Source organism: Bombus huntii, chromosome 7, assembly GCF_024542735.1.
Source record: "Bombus huntii isolate Logan2020A chromosome 7, iyBomHunt1.1, whole genome shotgun sequence".
Classification (NCBI taxonomy): Eukaryota; Metazoa; Arthropoda; class Insecta; order Hymenoptera; family Apidae; genus Bombus; species Bombus huntii.
Genome location: NC_066244.1, coordinates 15,962,572 through 15,987,438, shown reverse-complemented (window position 1 = coordinate 15,987,438; position 24,867 = coordinate 15,962,572). Strand labels below are relative to the sequence as shown.

At 35.9% G+C, this 24,867-nt stretch overlaps 1 protein-coding gene and 2 non-coding genes across 3 annotated transcripts in view; 2 read left to right on the top strand and 1 right to left on the bottom strand.

The window, feature by feature from the left end:
* LOC126867884 (mannosyl-oligosaccharide 1,2-alpha-mannosidase IA) overlaps positions 1-24,867 on the top strand; it is a 691,228-nt gene that overhangs the window by 205,237 nt on the left and 461,124 nt on the right. The window lies entirely within an intron of this gene.
* Positions 18,578-18,651, top strand: Trnai-aau (transfer RNA isoleucine (anticodon AAU)). The gene has a single exon. It is a non-coding gene; the product is annotated as a tRNA-Ile (tRNA).
* Positions 19,103-19,175, bottom strand: Trnar-acg (transfer RNA arginine (anticodon ACG)). The gene has a single exon. It is a non-coding gene; the product is annotated as a tRNA-Arg (tRNA).

Sequence of the window (24,867 nt, the reverse complement as noted above, 5' to 3'; positions counted from 1 at the left end):
TAATACAACAGAATCATAAGATATTTTATATGTTACAACATAATAAACAACATAATAAACATATATCTCAGTATTTTATCTCGATACATAATTAAATACAAATTTCAACGCAACATCGTATCTCCAAAAACACATGCATTTCCAACAAACTGCAGTTCCATCAACACCTCTTAATTCATACCAGATGGAAGCTCGAAAACAATTTGTCATATACGCAGCTTACTTTGTAATATCCTCGAAGGTTTTCCAGTTGTAGTTACATGAACGCTCGAATATCATTTCTGCTTTTGATTGTTTGTCGTGGGAATTTATTAATACAATCCGTCCTATTCGTTCCCATTAAATAATTACGTTGTAACGTTGAACAGATACGTCCGGCTTTGTGTGCATAGTCGGTGAAAGAAATACAACGAGGACCTAAAATCGATCAGGAACTAAAGCTGATACATTTCGTGGATTGGAAAAAGCAGGAAACATTTTAATTATATTTTGAATTAAAAGCTTCATTCAAGACTATACAATATATATATTTTCTTTTCTTCTACATTGTATGAAATAATTGTTGCTAAATTTCAACGATCGATACATGGCATCTTATTTTGTATAATTCAATGGTACGCGTCATGTTTCGTAATCATTGTCACATGTCGCAGCCACTTCAATGATACTCAGAGGACACATATCCAACCTGACTTTCTTTCTAGGTTACAGTCACTTCTGTACTCCAATAATGTGCAGCTGTTTACCTATACAAGAAGTGCTTGGAACAGCTATATTCAGTCTAAATGCAAACCTATCATAGTCTTCTTCGTGTTATGGAATTTTATAATATTTCAAATATCCTATATATCTGTTTAACATTATATGCGATCGATTTACTATATACAATCGATTATATATACAGCCATACCTGGATAAAAGCAATACCTGGTCCTATTTTTATTAGTATTATTCTTCTTGCTAACAAATCTGATTAACGCAATAACACGCTTATACATTGAAAAATAATTGCTTGCGTTTCTTAAAAATCTAATATTTTTTCGAGTAGCGTGACTTTCGTAGTAAAAGTGTCACAGCTTATCTCCACCATCCCTTTCTGCACCCTTTCCATATTATTCACCACCGACACCATCTTCATTCAACCGTAATCGTACAATCAGCAGAAGATTCGTCGTGGCCGGTGGCGCTTTAACGCGCATAAAAATCGCGGCATGGAAAGCGGAGGTTAATTTGATGTTATCTAACGGTCGGTGAGGAAACGAAGAAACGAAACAAGGCGAATGGACTGGGACGAGCCCGGCCAGCCATATAAATTACGTTCAGGACGTCGCCCGATGTAAATGCAATACAAATTGGACCGGGCCACTTATTATTATTCATTGGAGACATTTGTTAGCTTATCTGACGGTTCTTCGGCTCTCTCCTTCGTTTCTCGTTCCGCTCGACTTTTTCCATGTGCTCCAGTCTCTTTCTCTTTTCCTCTTCTCCTTCTTTTATCTCTGCTCTTCGCGAGCACTCGATCGCTCGCGCTCTTTCTTCAGATTCGATCGTCGTGCCTTGAAACGCGAGTTTGTTGTTGATTATTACCTGTTAAATGCCACCGCCGAAACGGTCCGGGACGCATTTAAATCGCGTTCATTTACAATCCGTGGCGACGCATGCAGAGAAGCGACTTTGTAAGCCGGCTGTCGCGCTCGATCAGAGTTATCTTTATTGTTCCTGGAAGGGATCGGCGAACGAGAGGAATATAAATTTATTCCAGACTCTGGTCCTGATTCGCTGCTGCCCAGTCGAGTTTTGCCCATTTTCTGCGCAGTTTTCACGCTTTCGGTCGATAATTAGAGGAATTGGTCTATTCGTTCTATTTTTGTGTGTGGACCATCTAGGAGAACTTTTACTTGCTCACAGAATTTACAATTTTTTATACGCTGTAAATTGGATAAAAATTCTATCTCGTCCAATCCTGCGATTTTTATCGTCGAATATTATATTTTGATTTATCGTGGATAAAATACGATAAGTATGATTATTTATGCTGCGAGGTGTAATATAAATTCAATGGAAACAGGATGTCTTTGTAATTTCTTTCTTTTCAGTATTTTTCTTTAAATTTAGAATTAATCCCTATTTAACAAGTGTGTCCCGTGTTAATGGAAAAAGGCTAGTTACTTTTTTGGATAATCGTTTCCAATGAAGGTTAATTGTAATTACACCTTCAATTTTACTTCGTCAGGACAAAATTCATGTTAGTATATTATATAAAATATTTTAACGTGAACCAAATCGACAAATTTCCAATCTAATTTATGCAGCCAATGTGAATTCAAATTCACGAAGAACTCCTAAAGCCAACTTTCAGGTACTAAATAATGCCTAAATAAAAGGCCAGAAAATATAGAGTAATTTCAGTCGCTAAATGAACGCTACCGGTTGGAGGTTCGCGAAATCAGAATAAACGTTGCGACGTCTGTTACAGAAAGAATGGAAACGGGTCACGGTTACCGGTATTTAAGTTTCGAAAGCGTGGCTGGGAAATAATGGTTATTCAAACTGGCCGCGACAAAAGACAGTATTATAGTTACTCGCATTTGAAATTCAAAGACGCAGGACTTTAAGGGGTGGTACGAAACACAAAGCCGCGATTCTTCTTCGGCGATTCTTCTTTTAACGAGATAAGTGTCGCGTCACGACCGACCAGGACGAAGAAAAATAGAACGAAATGAGAGATGAATCTTGGTAAATTTTAAACGTCAGAAAATTCTCTCATTAACCGATGAAGATGCCGCTCTATTACCACAGTTATACAAAGTGATTCACGGATGCGTATCAACAGATCGCAGAGTAATTCTACGTTGCCGCTTTAAAATTGAAACGTCATACGAACAGATCTGCTACGTAGTTTAGTTTTCGATGTATGGGTGATTAAAATGAATGTTTAAAATCTTTGTTCGGTAACGATACCAACTGATATGAGTCAGGCAGAACTTTAGCCGGTAAGTGTCAGCGAGTATCTTCTTCTCGCGAGTTTGTAAATGTTCCAGAAGAAGAAAATTTCTACCGTAAATTTACTGTAAGAAAATACTGTAAATTTCATAAAAGATGTAATCTGGAAGTCGTTCAAAGCCGAAAGGCACGGACTAAGATTAATAAAAAAAAAAAAAAATACTGTAAATTTCGGATAAGGTGAAAATACGGAGTATCGAGATACGTTATGAATCGTCCTGTATAGCGTTTGAAGGCTGCTTTAATCTGAGAAACTAGGCAGGGACATTGTGGTTGCATTGCGACCGACGAACCGTCGCTTTGTGCGGCGCGAATCGACTCGAATAGCGTGGCGCGCGGTCGAGGTCATTAAATGAAGTTAATTACGTCTGTATAATCCGCGAACAACTCTGGATTCTCTGTTCCGCGCAGTGAAAGCGCCACGCGACAATACCGATTACAGAACAAATTGCTTCGCTATGCGAGGCAACGTCTTAATTGTGACTCTGCGTAAGTACCTAGGTCGTTTGTGAATGAAACTGCAGGGATCGGTGAATTAACCGGTCCAATCAGTGACATTATTTGCAAGATGAATTCATTCTTAAGTGCTAGAAACTCGACTAACGACGCTTCAAGTTGGTTTGAACGGAGTGGATCTTGTGCAAGATTGAGAAATGTTTGTCTGCAAATCAGTTTACAATTTCTGATAATCCATTATTTCTATCAATCCTTTCAGAATGAAGTTTCTTAATAGACATCGTCAATTTCATGGAATGTTTCACTTCAGATTGGTACATATTTAACGTCGTTTCTTAGAAATTTCAGTTTGACGAATTAACGTTGTACATTCATTTAAATAAATGCTTGTCAAAGATTTTTATTTTCACGCAATGAAACTGTAGATATTACTTTTTCTCCATACATCCTGCATATGCAAAACGATATCATGAATACTATAAATATTTCTATATTAAAAATGTGTCATATGTCAGGTGTGCGCTGAGAGTAATGCATTGCTAGCAATATAAAATACCTGAACAACGATAAAATAAAGAGACGTATTACTATTTATAAAATATCAAAGTCTTCTTCTTCGTTTCGCGATCATCTTCATAAATGACGAACTTTTGCTCAAGGTTTGCCGGTGATGTAACCGGATTTAAAATTTCTTTTCTGCAATTTGCAGAGTTCTGATTATTTCTCTTCGAAAGATATTCGGTATCCTTCCTTCGTTCGAGTGCAAAAATTTCATCGACTTATTACTACGACAAACTAGTTGCATAATGGAAACATTCAGCTCAACGCAATTACGTTGTAAAAATTAAATTTAATTAAATTACAAACAGTTTGTTGATTCGCGAATCTTTGTGGAGCATCGGCTTGTTCGACGAGTCTCGTATTATCCACTTACTCGTGCACAGCGACGTACAACGTTGCCTCTAACATTTTCGAGATGATATCGCGGAACAAGTTCGTCGAGAGTCGAAGAAAATAATTTCACTGAAAGAAGGAGGTAAAGGCGAGGCAAGATCTGCACGCTCCTTTGATGCTGGCGAGCAGGAAGCGGGTGGAAAGCAGCTTTGCTAAGTCGAGAAGGATAATTAAAGGCGCAATTTACCAGCATAATTACAGAGTTAAATCTAAATTATAGAGGTAACGGGCATCGACTGGAATCGTTTAATTGGTAACAATCCGGTTTTCCTTGAGACATGATTCGAGCGTTCCTTCGACTATATTGTCCACGCTCCGGCAATTTTCTTGGACAACGTCTTCGTGGAACCATTGCTACTTATTCTTACTTTGCTAACATTTTACAGCGACAATCCTAATTATACGAGTAGCCAATTATACGCCATATTCTCTGTCGCGTGTATTCTTTATTTTTATCATAGTAATTTATGGTATATAGGAAATTGAGTTAGTCGTTGTATCTACCTGTTTAGAATTTATTACCCTGTTTATGCAATCAATTTAGAAAGTTGTTTTCTCTCTTTAAAGAGAACTAAATCTTCGTGTTTCGTAATCATCCGTTTCATGTGAAAATCATTGGAGAAAGATACAATTTTGTTCACATTTTTCCGGTTTTACAGAGAAACAATCATAAAATTCAATATGTCGTCGATCAATTTTATACTATCAAATTCTCTTCTTATTTGATTTTGTCGATCTAATTATTTCGATTTATCGATGCGTTGTCAATGCCTTTGTTACACGCTGGCCATTGTTGTAATTAATTAATTGCAGGCGAAAGCAAAACGTGGTTCCTTCGTCCACATCTGTTTCATACGAAGCTACACACACGTAAACCCGAGAAAACCGCGGAACAGTTCGTGGAAGGAAGTAGCAGCAGTATGCGTTTTGCGTACGGATGCTCTCGGCCAGAAGCAATTCCCATGCATGGTCGAACTGAATAATTTCCGGTGGTCCATTGGCCCGAATCTTTGCTCGTGCATGCAAACGAGAGAACAAGCAATATTATATCTCTTCTAACGTTATATCGTTGTGTGAAATTCTGAACTATATTTATTCATCAAATGTGAGTTTTGGTATTTTGATAATTGCATAATACCCTTTTAAGATGAAATAAATTTAAGGTATAGGCCAAGAATATCACTCTAGAATAAGTGACAGGTGTTTGAATGTAATGATATTCACACTGATATTACGGTTGAATGTACTGAGATATGACACTTTTTGCACTAGGGTCAGAGAATTCGAGAAAAAATGTGAAATAAAAATTCAAGGTTATAGGGGAAGATATGTGTTACATTTCCTGACTTTTACGATGTTTTAATTTAAATAAATTTAGACTTAGAACTTCAAGAATGAAAAACTTCCCGATCCTTGGCAATCTTTTAATATTAAAACCTATAGGACTGATGATAATACTGAAGATTTTTTTTAAGGGCAAGTCTAAGTGCATATTTATTAATTTTATACTGAAATGTTGCACAGATTAAACTAGATTGCAATGAATCTTTAACAAAGATCTTTAATACAGAATTTTGATAGATCTTTGATATAGCGAAGTTATGAATTTTGAACGATCTGTCTTACTTATATTTTATAATATCATGTTAAGTAAAACACAGAGACATATCGGTTAGATTAATTTTAATGCAGTGATGGAATTATTTTATTGCCACTAGTATTATCGTTAGCACCGATGTGTAGAGTAATAAAATTTCATGATAAGTTAGATCACTTTATGACCTGTATTATTTGGATTCCTGTTTAGGAAAGCTGTAAGATCCATTTCGTATACTCTGGCTAAATATATCTAGGAATTGTCTTTAATCAGGAAAAATGCTTTGGTTGAAATGATGTTACGTAAACTCGCATGAAATGTTGCAGAATATTGTATTAACCGTGTAAAATATTAAACGTCGTTCCAGTTTTAAAAATTAAAAATTCGGACTCTTAATGAAGAAAAATAGAAAAATAGAAAGGCAACGAGCAAAACTGAAACACAAAATGAATACAAAATGAAACAGGAAATGAAAATAACAAGGAATATTCTCAGATCTCTGATATGGAAATTTCGAACAACCCAACTTAGTGTTAAAGAGTTTTTGAGTGATGAAATCTATTAGCGTCTACAAAATTTTTGTGAAATCGGAAAATCGAAGGTCTTGTGCTTTCCACGAGAGCAATGCTTATAGGCAGAATGGCATAGTTACTATAGTTGAGCTGACATTTATAAAAATTTCATAAATTCGCGATTGCTATTCTTAAATCAGTCAACGTTGGTATTGAGTCGATTACGTTGATTCACTTAGTAGTAGAAATAAGTCACAAAACTATGTTTTTAAATTAATTATACAAACCATTTTTCTCGTGACTTATTTTTCCAAAATTTTATCTGAAATCTCAAAAATTTACAAATGTAGAAAGCACGATAAATACTTGTCTTCAAATTGTTAAATAACTCCAAAACTATTATTTATTAGATACAATTTGTTACAGAAACATCTAGTAAATTATTGGCGATATGAATTTTGCACTTTGGACATTGTTAGATGATTATGAATAAATAATTATTTCAGAAGGAATTAGAACAACTCCACTACTTTGTAGAATTGTTAAATTCTAGAATTCTATTCTTATAAATTTGGGAATGAAATTGATCAGTTACTAAAAGAGTGTGTTAAATCGTGTGAAAGGACATTGAACCAAATAATAAAGTCATCTAATATATACTAAATTCAAATAGTTGGCTAATTTGGCTCTATTTAAAAGAAAATTATTTACGAATAAAAAAGTAAAAATCTGTTTCCTACAAGAGACCATCTTCGAATCTTCTAATAATCAATCCTTCGATAATCAATCCTTCTTTTAATACTAATATTCCAATAATGAAGATCTCACTAATCACCGACCATAAATTTTTCTCAAGAATTTTACAAACATCCGGACGCAGCAACGAATTTGTTACTTGAGTTGTGATAAAGAAACAAAGAGATATACAAGCGAAAAAATTTCATATCCATTTTTACTTCAGAACTGGGAAAATTAGGCTCTTCCTTACTTTATATTTTGCCAGTTCCATTCCCATTTTCCAGTTTCCACGGAAAAGTGTCGACCTATCGAACGATCGAAAGAGATCGTAGTGGTCGTGAGAGTGCATACCTTAATCGCATTATCCCGTCTAATGGTAGGCTCGTTCTAAAGAGAGAAAATCCACCACCCCTTTTCCACCCCTTGATGTTATCTAAAGAGAAGCGTTCGCTAATTAAAGTAACCCGAATGTGCAGCGCTTGCGCCTTGCTTGCATAATACGCGGCTCGTGTACAAATTCCAGCCATTCGAAGAAATATCGCAGTCGGATAATTGGGATATTTAATGAGTCTCGTCCTGAGTCGAGTCTCGGCTATTAGATAATTGATAAAGTATCGTGGATTACGATTGGTTGCAGTATCGTAGACGATACAGGTTTTAACGATGAGTGGTTTATTAACCATTCATCTCACGTTGTGGTTTCCTTTGGTAATTGGATGCTTAGAAATATAATTGGAAACTAATTTTAATGGTAGTTTAATAGCTCTAATGATTATATTTAGTAATTTTAATAATACAAGAGTGTTTAGGTACTAATGAGAAACTTCGAGATTAAAAGACAATTTTAGCGATTGTTAAGTAGTTTTAATAGATAATTGTTTTTCGTAATTTTAATAGTGCTTAATAATTACTAGGGTAATTAGAGATTTATGAGAAGATTAAAGATTGGAAAATAATTTTTGGTATTTATTTGGTAGTTTGAATAATAATATTTAGAAACTTTAATAGTCCGATATGTCTATGGGTTTATGGAAAATAAATCTCTATTTGACTCCTATTTCTCTAATTCATGTTCATAAAAATATGATTTTACATAGAGATTCGTAGCCTAGTTGATACACGTGTGACAAAATTTTAGTTTTATATAGAATTCATAATCTTCTGAATTGAAATTATTCATAGAAGCTTTCAGGATTCATTGGAAGGAATTTATTTAACGTTGTCTTCTCTCTCTCTTTTAATTAATTATCAGCTTAACCCGAATTTCTTACTGAAATGATGTGATATTTATATCTCGTGAAAGATATGTAAGAGTTGTACGAGAATTTCTATTAATATAATTTCTTCAAAATTCAAATAGATTCAGAAAATTTACAAATGATTTTGAAATTTACAATTTCACAAAACGATTTTCAGAAAAATTATTCTCTAACTATTTCTTAAATTACATTCGTGGAAACACATATTTACGTAAATATCCGCCGTCTACCGATAACTTCATCAATGAAATTACATCGTTCTATTCAAAGACGGTTGTTTACATCTTTCGAAGAACTGATATCTCCGAACTAAACGTATAACATGCAATCACATAGTATTACGTGCTATCACAGAGTCTAATCAAATTACACGATCGTATATTACATTACGGCATCCAGGTTACGCGTCCAATTCCCATATCAAACGCAACATCGTAATCAACCGATATTCCGGTAAAAGAGGTAACGCGCAGGATCGAGCGTATCGCTATACCGACAGTTAAGCATCGCGTCGGTGCATTAAAAGAATTCTAAATTGAAAGCAACCGGTCGTTAAGGGGCCGTAAGACCCCTAAGTGCGTCGTTTGAAATCCAGATTTCCAACTCTGCAACTATACGCTCGAGATAGATTGCTAATCCTCCTATCCTCATCTTTTTTTCTCCCTCTCTCTCTGTACGGTTCTTTGGAGAAAAGAAGAGTCCATTGAAGAACAAGAAACACCGATCGACTGAAAGGCCTCTCTTTCCTGTTCTCGCCGACCCTGTCGGGCATTCTTTGCTCCTTAAGGGCGCGCGGAACGTAGAAATGGCAGAGTGGAAACGGGAAATTGTCGGCACTCGATCCCCCTCGGACGTAAACGAAGACGTAGTGAGGCGTGCAATGATCAAGTATATCTGGGAAAAGATTAACGACTGGTCGGGGCCACGTAAATCGAGAGAAGAGAGGATCGACGGCACAAGAGAGCAAGGAGGGCCAATTACGGCCGTCTCCTCGATCCGTCTCGCCTCGATTTCGACTCGATTCCCCGATTTAATCGAAGTTCGACGGGCCACGGACGCCAACTTGGCCGCAACTCGCGCGCAGAAAATGTCTAGAAAGTTGCTCCGCCCCGGCCCACCACGTCGAGAGCGCATCCCTCTGCGAATTTGAATGCGAGAAGGGATGAAGGCTATGATGTTTGCTCGAAGAAGTTCGCGTATCGGTGATTTGCAATTAAAAGTTTCGATCTCTTACTATTTTCTTTGACTTTGTATGTACAACGTGTCTCAAAAATTCTGCTAGGACTTGGTTTATGTTAACTTGTCAGGGGGCAAATAGTTTGTGTTATTAATCTACCGATTATCGGTACCACCTAATATCGGTAATTTTTCATTCGAGGCATAAGAGTTCGTGATTAGATAAATGAAATATAGACGTTTAATCGGGTATTAAGCAACATTTCTTCCAACGAGTAAACGAGAACGAAATGAAGAGTATGTAACAAACATAATTGCGTTGGAGAAAATTCTGTTTGAAAATATGCTGCGATATACGTGAACCTAAACTATAAATTAGCGACATGGTATCCTACACACAAAAATAAGAAAGTACGTAGTGTCAAAAGTGTAGAATCAATTGGCTTCCGAGGAAATAGAGTTTTTAACGCAATTTTTCTTCTTGCTTTAATTGATCATTTACTGTCGCATCAACCACTCTTGTAAGCTATCAGTGACTCTGTTGAAATTGTAAGTTAAGTTCTTATTTTTGATTTTTGATAAATTATTTTGAGTCACAAAATCTGCCTCGATTTATTTGTGGCACCATTTTTAGGACACGCTCTATATATGATTTAGCTCAGGTTTGGTAGCCAATGTGTTTGAGTTTTAGGAAGGATCGAGATAGATTGAGATTGATGTCCTTGTAGAGATCGATGGTTGGATCTTGAAGAAAGAGTACACGAGTTTCGAGAACTTGACGATGGACTCTATTTGTCATTGTTAGTCTGTCTTGCCACAGTTTGGATATAGAAAATGGATGTACTAGATTAGACTACGATATCGAGGATTTTTATAAGATTTGGTCCCTAGAAAGTTTTAGTAAAAAAATATAAAACCATCGTACAAGTGCAAAATAATACAAGTTTCATAGTAGCTTTACTGAAGTTATGGGATTATTTATTCCATCAAACTTCATCCAAGACGAAGCCAGGTCAATTTAAGTTCGGTAACTAACGATTCCCTGATAAATTTAATTTCAACCATTTGTCACGAATATCGTCAGAATATCAATCTAATCGACAAGTAAAAATGTACAGAGTTCACAGAATACTTGAACTCTATTAATTTTCTTTGTCTCTCAGATAATGCTACCATATTCTTTGAATATTGATCAGAAGAAAGTGGATCATCAATGGTTTATCAAAAATTTATAATAGATATATAAGATAAACATAAATATAAAATAACACATTGGTTTCTCCGTTGATCTTTCCATTCATTTACATACGATCACTCTATTCCAAAATGTTGCGCATTTCTATAAATATCTATAGCATTGGCATCTACGAAAATTTCAATTTATTACGTTAGAAATTTCTGTATTTATTTCCTTTCAATTTAGTTAATGTACTAATTCTCGTTCAATTTCTTTCTCCTCCCAATGTTCGTACAAGTAAAAATTCAGTTCTGTTATACATATAAAGGAGACAAAATCCATTTTCCTCGATGCTTCTTTAATCATTATATCAAAAAATCTAAAACGTCTTACACTTATATGTATCAATCTTCCCATTCTCATAAAAGTAAAGAAATATTTTTTATCTTCCATCTCCATAAATTTTTCTACCCAAGAGAAAAAGCTCCTTCATTCCACTCCCTTCGTTGTTTCCTTTTTTCCTCTCATTTTCCGTTTCTATTAAATAGAACGTCTTTATCGAAAATCCACTTAACCCTGATCCTGCGCTCCGTACAGCATCTAACCGGATTTCGCATTCGCGAAGAGTACATATACGGCGCGAAACGAAGGGAGGAAGGTCTTCGACGTTAACGAGATTGTAATATAACGAATTTGCTTATCGAGTTGCATCGGGCAACCAAGTCTGGTAGTTGCATAAGGATGTCGTTCTCCGGTTGTTTGGACGCGTGTTCCGATATTGTTCCAAAACGGTCTGAAGGAGTTTCAACTGTTCCATTATCGCAAACACGTAATCCCGTAAAGGTAGGAGCCATTCTCGTCCACGGAACGATGTCGACTGCAGTAAGGAACTTTGGATTCAGGGCTGGCTGCTATCAGCCCATGAAAACGAAGTAGTTTCTAAACGATTCTGAAGGCACGGTCGCGCTTTCCTCTTTAGTTATACTAATTTTACGATATACCAAGTGCTTGACCTGCCGCGTTCCCTGTTTATCCTGCGCAGTTTTATACTGGCAGCCGACGTTTCCAGAGAATTTACAAAGTTACCGGTTGGGCAGAGTCGGTACAAAATGCTAGAAAATTCAGTTTGCTAGTGGCATAAAGGTTTCTTTTCTTTTAGAGGACAATTGGATGGATTTTTGATGGTTTAGAATGATTTGAAATTAGAGTGTAATTGAAGTAACAAAATTTCAATGCTATACATAGTTTAAATTAGAATCTCTAAAAATCGTGATGGTTTCGCTTGTATAATATGTAATATATAATACATAACAGATGAGGAAGATAAGTACGTATTGAAACACCAGTGAAAAGTCAAAAGGCCAAAGATCACATCGCAGGTTCACTCATAATTTGACGACTTCCAACGCGTAAAAGACAGCCATCTTCCTACCATCCTTAATTAACCAGCAACTTCCTCAACTTAGCCTCTAACACATTTCCTACATCTATATTCCAACATTAAGTCTCTTAATAGCGTATAAAGCATCTTCCATAAAAATCATCCACCAATAAAACCACCACATTAAATTAAACGCACTTACCAACGAGCTTTCTTAATTTTATCAAAGAAGAGATATTCATTACGAAGAACTCCTCGCCATTACGTTCTCTGTTGATTCCCTAAAGAACTTCAATTCTCTCTCTCTCTCTTTCTTTCTCTCTGATTCGCTTCTTCCTTCTTGGACCACGAAAAATTCTTCGTCACGAAGGAACTCGATAGAACTCGAAGGAGAAGAGGGAATCGAAGGAGTGGAGAAAGGAACGATCTCGTGGAAGCAGGCTCGTCGCGAAAGGCACTTAGTGGCTTCGCCTGATATTAGCATATAAACTAGAAAATGTTTTATCGCGCCTCCGCGAGACAGAGCCTCTCGGGGACGAACGCGGCGTTTCGCCGCGCAGCGAAATATTTATTGGCCCTTAACGGTCATTAGGGAAGTCCGAAAACAAATGGACACACTCGACTCTGCCGCGAATGCCGCGATCCCCTTTGATACCAGCCAAACGTCCCGTTCTTTCTCCTCGTTACAACGCCATGGATACGTTCTACAGGTGCGCTCGAAGCTTTCGTGTTACTCTTCTCTGATTCTTTTTCTTCATTCGCTCCCTTGCTTTCGTTTTTTGTTCTTTTCTTACCTCTTCTTCTCTTTTCCCTTGTCATCGAAACAGTCGTTACGGTGAAATGTGTTGGGATTTTTATGGAGTATCGTCTTGTGGGTTTTTAGCGATGAGAAGGTGGGAAGAGGTGATAAAAGAAATTGGAATGGTACTTAGGGAGCTTCTTGAGTTATCGTATACCCCTTTTGCAGTTGATTAATCATATAATACGATGTTTGTGGTTTACGTATCTTTATGCCGGGATTGGTTATAATGTGACGATTCTGTATCTCTTTGATTTATATATCTTGTTTTTAGGGAAAAATGTTTTATCTAAAATTTATAATAATCGTAATGTAATCACGTAACCATAGGTTACTGAATATCTGTTTACTATGATTTTCTGCATATGAAAATATCTATCGTTGTTTTACGTTCTTTTTAGTGGAAGATTTTTAAAAGTAGAGTGATTAATTTAAAAGTACATGTATCTTTTTACTATGAAAAAATTTTGGAAAATGGCAAGTCCTTGCTTTATACTTTTTATAAGAACAAAAGATTCCTTTTCATCGATTTATAATTTGTTACAATTATACGTCACATGTGATCATTCTTTTCGCGAGACGCCAATTACTTTTAAAGCAACCTTTAAAGAAATCGATTAAATAAAATACGTTTAATTTAATGGAATAATATAAAATGTTGTATAAATCTAAAATATGCATCTACCTGTATCTTATCAAACTGATTAATTATTCCTTCTCTGATCTTTCCTTTTTTCTTTGCAGTGCTGCTGTCAAACGCAGATCGCTTTTTATATTCTCCACATCTTTCTCACACTCATCGACAGAACGAATCATACAGAGAAGCGAAACGAATATTCGAACGAACATAATTGTACTTTGAGCTTGTAGGAAAAAAATATAAGGGACAGGAAGGGAGAAGGAAACGTATCGTTTGATTTTTATTTTTTCTCATTCGTAACGTTCTTTATGATTCTTTACGAACGCGTATGTAGCAGGGACAAGCTGTCGCTCGAGCTCGATGAAGATTGAAAACGATACGGCCATGTAATTGGATTTTCTTTTTTGCCTTCTCAGATTGGTTAATGTTCGTCTTTTTCATCGAGCTCAGCGTCGCTTCGAATCGAAGCGAGAAATATGATCGATCGATGTCGAATATTTCAGACTGTTTCGCGTGGAACGTCGAAGGAATCGCGATTGAAGTTTTTGCTATTGCTGTAGAATCCATGTACACGTGTTCTGAGTGATTGAATGAAAATAGCCAATGCATCAAACTTTTATTTTCATGGACGTACGAATTATTTCGTTCTCTTTCCAATTTGAATGTTTTATTGTTATTATTGGCTAGCTATTGGATACTAGCTGCCGGATATTTCGTTATTAATATTGAGTAAACACTGAATATTTTATCATTAGTACTAGACAGATCTTACATATTTTATTATTAATACAGAATATATATCGAATATTTTAATATTGAATTTTTTTTATAAATAGTTTTGCGATATATTCAAAATATATGTATGTATTATCACGTACTAATTAGATAGCTCGTGAGAAACCACGTTTTTGGATTATAATTTTCATATTAACTCTTTCAAAATTTCTTCCTTTGTAGCTCATGAGAAGAATAGATTTTCATTTATCGCGAATAAGAAAAACATGTTTCCTCCAATGGTTTTATAAAAAAGACATAACGCACTAAAATGAGACACCGGTTTTATCTAAAACAAATATATTTATCCTTTAGTTATTTCGTAACTTATTAAACTGCAATGTTATGTTCCTGTTACATGATTCGACTGATAAACGGTTTATTTAATCAAACGCTAATTAAAATTTCGTTGCAGCAAGTGAAATTCCATTGCATACATCGCAGTCAACTAAACTGCTGTACACGACGTAAAATTATAGAACAAAACAAGACTGTTGGGATCGTAATTCACGAAGAAGCACCGCGTCGTGCAAAGAAGCAACGTAAAAAAAATTGGTTCTTTTGTGAGAAACGCGTATATATCTGTTCGCATAAATCTGTCGCTTAAGTGGTGTCTCTTATTTCAGTGTACGTCGCGTTGGCACCGGCAACGTGCTCGTGTCACGGATACGCAAATAAACTTTAAACACAGCCAAGAGGAGAAATTATTTCGCGGATGCCTTTCCCATACGATGTTTAATCCGCATATCGTCATTGACGATAATTAAAGATTTGTATCTCCGTCCAGTTCCTTCCTCCTTCTCTCTGTTTTTCTGGATTAAAACGCAAATTCGGTACATTGTCACATGGGCAAAAGCTAATCTTCTTTCGAGTAATTAAATTACGCGGAATTAAATTTCATAGGAGTACGCTTGAAGATTGTAACATTTCTCTGCCAGGAATGAGACGTCGCTATTGAAGGTGAAATATGGAGGTATAATAATTTTATTTTATTCGTACATTCGAGATCTGTAGTTACGTTTCGAGTTTTCAAGTATTCAAATATCCATAAAGTGTCTAAAGACAAAAAAATGTTTAAAATTAAGAAACTATACGTACAAATTTTAGCGACTTCCGTATTAAAGTTTTAACATATTATTAACAGTTATCTTTTATACTTCTTGTATTACTAACTTCCTCTTGCCCGCCAGTGAAAATGTGTTGTAAAGAAAGGATTCAGTGATTAGCACGTATCTCACGCCATAATTTCAATTTAAAAAATGGTAGAAATTGCAATTAATACAATAACAAATGATCAGGAATAATTTCTTTTGAAATACTTCGTGAGGAGATAATTACCAGAAAAGATTGCTCGATTATTTTACGATTGTGTTTGTCTTTATGGCAATGAAATTGCAAAATACAGAGTATATACGGGAGACACAATTAGATAATGCTTATGCAGAGTCCACACGTGCACTTCTGCCTCTCAAGAGATTAATAACTTCGTTCTAATATTTATCAGCACCGTCGTGCATTCATATCAACGAAATATAATTAATTACTCTGAGTAATTGTTATTCACCGGTTGTTGTTGCGCCGACGAATCGGTGCACGTGTCGTCATTAATTTGCCGACGATATTTTTCACGATGAAATGTTTTCGTTACGTGCCGATAAATTATGTTTAATGACGAACATCGTAGACAATGGATCGCGAAGTAATGCTAATTAAATTATAAAAATAATATTAGTTACATTTAAGAAGTAATCGTCAAGAATAATATTACAAATCAAGTCTATTCGTTTAATGAACGGAGCATGTAATATACGCGTTCGATGAGAGATAGAAAAATAGAAGCATATTATCGTCAAGTTCTCGAACTTATCAATATTTGTTCGTAATGTAGAATATTAATCTTAGAAACCAGATTAAAACACAGATAATCTGACCTTAAAAATAAAATTTAATATTGGTTTTTCTGTATCATTTTTAAATTGAAGTTATAAATTTAAATTGAAGTTATAATAATTTATTCATTGAAATTGTTCGTTCTTCTACGATGCCCACCGATATCCATACAAAATTTCAACCTGAAGAAAATTTTATTTAACGAATTTCGTCAAGATTGAAAGTTAATGTGGTCGATAAATGATACCCATATCGTATAATACAAAAAAAATTTTATTAAAAGAGTTTTACTCACCGATATATTACAGTACTATGTATACTTGACATCTTGTCTGACTTTCTCGTCCAAGCTACACTATAAAGAAGGGTTAAATCTCGTCTCTGTATGATTGAATGATTCTAGAAAAGTTTGTTTCGAGCGTGACCTGCGGAGCCGCGTGCGTTCTGTTTCAGTCCGGTCGCTGGCGTGTCGCCAGGCATCTCGCAGCGTATTTTCAGGATCGTAACATAAAGCTGAAGATTTATAGCGGCGATGCGACCCGCTCAGCCGAATGTATGTTTTTCGACGTCCGCAAGAACGCCTTCGGAACCTTGCGAGCCACCGAGTCAGAGATCAGCCGTAAAACTTTGATCTACAGTTTGCACCTACCTTGACCTTGTCACGTTCATGTCATTTGTTTCGCCAAAAAAGACTCGCGCGTGAATGAACTTTGTCTTAAAAATCGATACCAAAGGTTGTGATGACCCTCCCACGCTCGACGTCACTTCAACTGTAGAGCAGTAACTCGGTTGAACTTTGATAATCAGAACGCTAATTAACGTATTGATCGATTATCGAAACGTTTATTAATGGAAAATTTAAAAATAATCTCTTGTAGAAAGAGAAGAGAAACAAGAATAGAAATTGAAAGAAATCCTTGTTTGCATTTTCATTAACAATGTTAGCGGGTTTCTTTCGCTGAAAACAAAGTTATTCGATTACCTGAACAAAAATGTTCGTATCATAAATATAAGATCATCCTGTGTTATGATTCATTTAGCTAATCAATATCTACAAGATTTACAAATTTTTTAACGGAGGAATTTACATTTTTATTTGTATTTAATATCTAAAGATATTCTTCGTATTCCAGTTCCAAACCTGAGAATTTTCAATCCTGACGATTCTTAATGAAAATTAAGAGAACGGAAAACATATAAAAATTGTTCTGACGAGGAAGCACTGAAAATTTCGTCTGCATAAAAAATACTGATCAGTTCGTCTAATTATGTGCCTCTGTCAGATATCTTTTTCGATTTTACCAATGTACGTCGACCATTTGAAAAATAGTATACGATTCTTGTGTTCTGCAAAACAGCGCTTTCAATTTTGAGATTATATAACCTTATCTGTAATTATAGATCGAAATAGATGATATGGTTCAAGCTGTAATTGAAAATTTGAATTGAAATTATACGAGAAATTGAGTTAGATAGCGATATCTAATCTCAAATCTTACTCTGACGATGCTCCATTTCGAGTGTCTATTCGCGTTCAACTTTGATAGGGACCATTTATTTTTAGACGATCAAATATTGTAGCAATGTTATACTGTTAAACTGAAAGATATACGAAACTTAATTACAAAATGCTGTTAATCGAAGTATAGATATTGGAATTTTAATTGCTCGTTATTGTAACCCATAGGAAGTTGGTCAACGTATATACTATTTACTATATACGTATATATGTATGTTGGAAATTTCTCCAGGTAACTTTTTCACGTTCAAAATTTTAGGGTAAGTGTTGTACCCTTCCTCACTGTCCACTTGCCAAAAAAACTCGCTTCATAGTAAACTCTAGCTAACTGAGCAGTCATAATCGATGCCTCATAACTAGGCGATTTCTAGTCACAGGTTATCGACTTTTCAGACATTCACTTGTGTAACCTACCGAAATATTTATTGAGTCCTCCATTCCACCATAAATTATGGTAAGGCTAAATAACGGCGGGCTACCTGCTATTATATCGTCTTGAAAATGCATCGCCGCTGACACATATACTATGTAGAACCGATGCGTGTTATTTTTAATGATATAAACTTAGATATGGGTCATATGGAAATACAAACATTCATAAATATTTGTCAAAATATTGCTTCATCATAACCTCTTTTTGTATTAAATATAGATATTGATGTTATGTGCTATTTAAAACTGAATTGAACCCACAATTTCAACGGCCCATTAGCTCAGTTGGTTAGAGCGTCGTGCTAATAACGCGAAGGTCGTGGGTTCGATCCCCCCATGGGCCAATTTTTTTTTTCAATATCTGGCAATTTTTATACATTTAGAAAAGAAATTTCATTACTTTTCTTAAAAAAACCATTCATTTGTTGCTATTTTTGCCGTAAAAATTCAATAGAAAATTTTATGGTAGCAGTTCCGAGTATTCTTGCCCACAGAAACTACAAATAGACACTAACCTGATTTCTTCTTAGTTAAAACAGAAATCTTACCTCGTTCACTCAAATTCACGAAAATTGACACATATATCTAAAATCATTATACTTGTTCAAAATTGATACACTAAATTTATCGAAAATTGATACGATCTTCGCACGTGACAAATTCAATTTCAACGTTCAATTTACTTTCAACAAAGTTAGACGTTGAAATTTCGCAAAACTAACGTCGGAATGTTATAAAAAATTTAAAGCAACTATTCTTGGTCAAAAGAAACATTAAAAAAACTAAAAAAGAAGTCGATCCTGCCAGGATTCGAACCTGGAATCTTCTGATCCGTAGTCAGACGCGTTATCCGTTGCGCCACAGGACCGCGCGGTTTTCGAATTTACAATTTCTAGTTCGCTGATTCCTGGCGAATGCTTTAGGCTAAGTACTTACGAAACGTTCCTTTCTAACATTTAACCTCGCTGGCATCAGGAAATATACGACCCGATAAATTATCAGCGTAATAAGAGAAACTATTTCCGCTTTGAAGATTTAATAGCAATTGTTAAGAGCTTTATGATCAAAGAACACGACATTTTCTATGGATGTTTCGTAAATTGCGTTTTAAATATATACTGTTATAGCGTCTCTTTTACCACGTAATAATTAACTTCTAGCGACATCATCATCACACAGTTGAAGTTAAACCATAGAATGGTGTACATGTACGAACGAAACTCTGCTTCACTCTTATAATTTCGTTGTTTGCTAATGTTTTCTTTCAACAAAAAAATATCATATTACTTGAATTTATTCTTACATAAACAATGTATATAAACAATCTTATATAAACAATGAAACTCGAACTTACTGTTGGCTTTAATCGCACCTAGGAATATGCTCCGCTGTATGACATTCACCTATGAATATATATATTGAATTGGCAACTAAGTGATTGCGGATTTTATCATTAGGTGGTATTGACAAAATCCGCAATCACTTAGTTGTCAACCCAATATTTACTTCTACATTCATCTTCGCTTTCACACCCAACTGCGCCAAATTCGTAAATTCTATAATAATGACGTTCGTCCGTGCTGATGATTGCACAAGGAATGCAAAGATATTTTAGGCGTCGTAGTCGCGAACCATTGAGGTCACTAGTCCATGAAGGTAGAGGAGTTAATTTATGGCACCCCCAAGTGTCTCCGCTTTCTCTTCCTAGAACTCAAAGTAACAAATATAATCATGATAGTCTCATAAAAGTGCTAATGAAATTGCAAATTTAGCATGACAATATAACAGTATAACACGCACGATACGTATATTTATAAAGGTGTTCGAATACTTTCGTGAGCCTGTGTATATTATCCCGAATCACGTGTATATTTCTATTGTCACAATATTTATCGGAACTACATGCATCATAACAGTATAAAAACCATGGCAACTTTTTCGAAGGATACTCGTTATCGATAAACTCCCTGCGGGTTCTCCACTTGGTTTCCCGTCTCGTTTTGCTTCCTTCTCGTGCGGCTCGAACGAGAATGTCGTGCATTTATCGTAGGCGTGGATTAATGATTATTAGTGTCGTTAACGGGACACGGTGCTTTGATACAGCGTGCACGCAGGAATAAAGTGGGTGAATGAGATATATATGTAGGTGGCTTTAGACAGAGATTGAGTGTACAGAGAGAGGTGGTAGAGATTTGTAGATCGTGGAATAGAATTCGATCCTTGGGATAACATCGCAGGAATTGTAACGATAGTTGTCATTAATTGCTGCGTGTTATTTAATTGTTGATTTATTGGAGTGTTTAATTATCGATTATTGGAAGCGATTGAGTTTGATTTGCGTGCGCGATGCAGAGAATAGCCGTGACGTGTTGATGGGATTGCGGGGATGATTGAATCACGCGAGGTAGAAAAGCCAACGCAGCTGAGCAAATTTATTTTGTAATAATTCGTAGCGATGTTTAAGCTTCTATTCTTACGAAATGTTTTCTTCTCTTTGTACATATTTTCCGAATATATAGATAATGCAAAGAGGTCGAAAGTGGTAGCTTTGGAATCGATACTAATAAGCTATCGACGTTTGAAATATGCTTCAAAGTTGTATTTAAAAAATCAGAATACAGATGTGTAAAATATTACATATTGCAAGGAGAAAGGCAAGCTTTTATATATTTCTATATTTTCAAAAAATTCATTCAAACTTCCAAGAATACACTGTCGTAAATCGGAAATATTTCTGTGAAAAATCAGGGACTCGTCATTCTGACCGATTCTGACCAACGACAAACGTATATTTTCCAGCAAAATTACTTATTAATCCCCTTCAGAAACCACCAGAAAAGATATGTTTCTATAATTAACGATTATGAAAATTATACGAATCCTTAATTATTATAAAGCTTAAAAATTTGAAAAGAAAATTGGATAATACAGTATATTTCCCCTCGTGGCAACATAGTTCAAGGGAGACTTCATAAAGCTCGTAACCTCTCGAAACGAGTAATTGGGTATTTACGAGTCTCGCAATTCCCAGAGCTCCTCCCCCGGCGCGAATATTACTCTTACGCCGTACCTGTATAAAAGCTGTTGTCGTTGAAACGAACTCTCGCACCAACCACGTTCCAAACATTTCCGCTTTTCGGGCCAGCTTTCCAGGTCTTTCCTTGCCAATGGATGATCGTGATCGGGCAGCGTGGAATATTTTAAGGTTCATTAAAGACGCAATAATGAAGAAGTCTCGAGCCGGTTCTCAAATAACTTCCGGCTGGCTCTGCCATAAGAGAGAACATTTGAACGAAACTTCGACCCCCGTTTTCCGCCCCCCTTATTTCTTCCTCTCTCCTCTTTTGCTTCCTTCCTTCTTTACTTCCTTCCTTGCTTGCTTGCTTCCTTCCTTCCTTCCTTCCTTCCTTCCTTCCTTCCTTCCTTCCTTTCTTCCTTCCTTCCTTTCTTCCTTCCTTCCGGCCTCGTTGTACTTTCCACCCGTTTTTCGCCTACTCGAAACTTCGTCCGACGAAGGCTTTGGGGCTGAAATTAAACCCGAACTTCGAGGAAAAAATTCACCAGCCTGTTCGCCAAGTGGCCGTTCTCCTTTTAGGGAGATGAAAACGATGGAGGGTTCCTTCTTTCGAATCAAATAACTTTCTGGATCTTTGCTGGAGAGGAAAGAAGTTGCGGGCAGTCGTTTTTGAATTTTGAATATGATATCTTTTGGTTTTGGTAGCCTGTCGACTTTATGTTCTGTCGTGAAAGTGAATTTGCGAAAATTGGTGTTAAAGGTAACGGTTAGACGAATGTTTATTTAAATTCATGTTTTTGGGGGTGTTTTATATCGTAATGAGTATTTTATTTTTTGTATATTTTCTATATATATTATAATATTGTATATACTATGTATCTACGTAGAGATTTTTGCACATCAAATTTTCACCAAATTTACTGGAATAATATATTCATTTCGTAAGACTTTGAATTCTAAAGTGGAATATTTATTTCGAAAGCTAGCAAATTCCAAAGTAGGACAGCTCTATTTTAAGAGTAGAATAGTGTAGTGTTTCGCGAAATACGAGTCAGTAATCTACGAACGCGTAATACTTGCACAAACACCATACAATTGTTATGCAGTTACTTCAAGTCATGGAACCTTTGGGAGCGAGTTGTGAATTGTTGATGAAAATAGAGAAAGCTTAGTTATCTTACTTCTTAAATATTACATATTTGAGCTAACTCTGACGATGCTGACCGAGTGTAATACCGGAGGAAATGTCGGTTTATTCCGACACAATGCATTTCGTATTTAGTAATCTCAGAGAGCATGAAACTTTTTCGGTACCTTGCGTTTTGACTTGATTTTTGGAACTGTTTTATAATAGTTTTAGTTCCCGTAAGATATTATAACGAAAATTCACTATAAAATGAAGAATCTCCGTATAAGTATGCATAATGCACATGCAAATTATTCATTTTGCTCTGCGAGCCTCGACAGATCAAAATGTACTATACCGTAACGTTTGACTCTTGTGAAAGTACTATATCGCATTTGCGCCCTTTTTCTCTGACAATGCTATCTAAATCATTCTCATCGTTGAAAATTTTTTATTCCATCAAATGTATCTCATTATAATCGTTGTAAAAGGTTCAGAAAAACGTGGATAACTGATTGTCACCATGACAATTAACGCGTTAAAAACATCCTTATTTAGCGAAGCTATCCTCCATCCTAATACCCTAAATCTATCAATTCGAGTACATCCACGCTTCTAAAACTAAATTAGTCCAAAAATAGAAAATCAGCTCGGTTCGACTACCTCAGGTGGATCCAATTAGGGAGCGGAAAAAGGTAGTATGGCGCGACAGGTTCACAGTAGAAATCAAGCGTAGTGGAGGGTGGCGTATCGATTTCGATGCACGCGCGTTCCTTCAGCCCGTAACGCCATTAAACTTTTACGATTTAAGTTTCCGCGGACGTCGAAGCTCAGAGAAGCCTTTCTGCCAGCATCCAGATACAGACGCACACGTATACGTATAGAAAGGTTGGAGACGACGATACGTTGATACCAGGTCGAGTAAAAACAAGCCTCGTCGTGTCCCTTCGTGGCTGAGGAGACGCGGTGAACGATGAAGCCCACGGCTGGTCACGTGTTGGACGTTATTCGTGTCGTGGATCTTAAAACTGGCGACTGTTGCGGAGAGGCTCGCGAAAGAACGGGAAACTCGTGACGGCGGAGGGCACATCGAGATTCCAGATCGATGAACCGACCCTTGTTAACCTCTACACGACCAACAGCTTCCTACCTCGGTTTCAGAATGTTTTCATTTGTTTTCACGTGTATTCCTTACTTCGCGAATGGGTTACAGGTTTATGATGCTGATGGTTGCATCTTGGGACGATCAGGCCAGTGACTATGAAATTATGAAAGTTTTGCAGTTGTAAGATAGCACAGTAAATTTTTGCTAAATGGTAAAACAAGAATATTGTAAGTAGAAATATTAATAAGTAGGCACAGTGAGATTCTCTGTATTTAAGCGCAATTTTAATTGCGCACGATCAAGTGAGTTTTCATCCACTTTTAAATCCATTTATTTAAACGTGAATTCCCATTACCGTGTTTCCACGCGTATTCCTCGCTTTACGAGTGGATTGGAGGCTTTTCATGTTGACGATGGAATTTTTGGACGATTAGACAGATGCGTAGGAAATTCTAGAAATCTTATTTATGATGGGGCTGTAAAACAGTAGAATAAAATATTAATAAACTTTATAGAGAAATAGTAACATTGTAAGTTAGTAAAAATATTAATAAATACAGTAGAATTGAATTTATGCACATGAATTCCTGTTACATGGGTGAAAATTCATAAGAAGTTGGAAATATAATACTGACGTGTTGCTTGCGTATGTATGTCCCTATATATATTTTTAGTAAAAAGCGATTACGTGTAGAGATTATGTAGCTATAGTTCATGAAATAGAGATGTGTAATGATTATTTATTTGTATGATTGATGTAGCATAAAGGTCATTGACTATTTCATTTTTTAACTACTACTTTTTTTATTTCTTCGATAATATTCCAAAGAATGGGTGTATTACAAAAAAATAAAACGAATAAAGGTAAATGAATCATATTCGACGAATGAGATGAGTATTGCAGCATTCAGACGAGAATCGTCGAAGTTTGGATCGTGCGCTCGACTTGACCATTGTTTGCGGTGATTCTTGGCGCCTCTCGGGTCTCTTTCATAATTTACCATAGCAGAAGGAGACACAAAATCGTAGTTGCGCTTGTACCTGGCTTGTACGGTTCACAGTTTACGGTGGCAGCCGGTCGTGAAACGTTTGTACGCTCGGGGACACCCATGAGCAGGATCCTTAGACGATTTCATGTTCATCTCCATGTAAATTATCTTTTTTTTTTTTTTCAAAATTCGAAAACTAATCGAAACGATGTATGAATCATAGTACAATATAATGGAAATACAGACGAAGCAAATTTTATATATAGAATAAAGGAAACGATAGATACGTTTATTGAAAATTCAAAGATGCAAAAATATACAGAA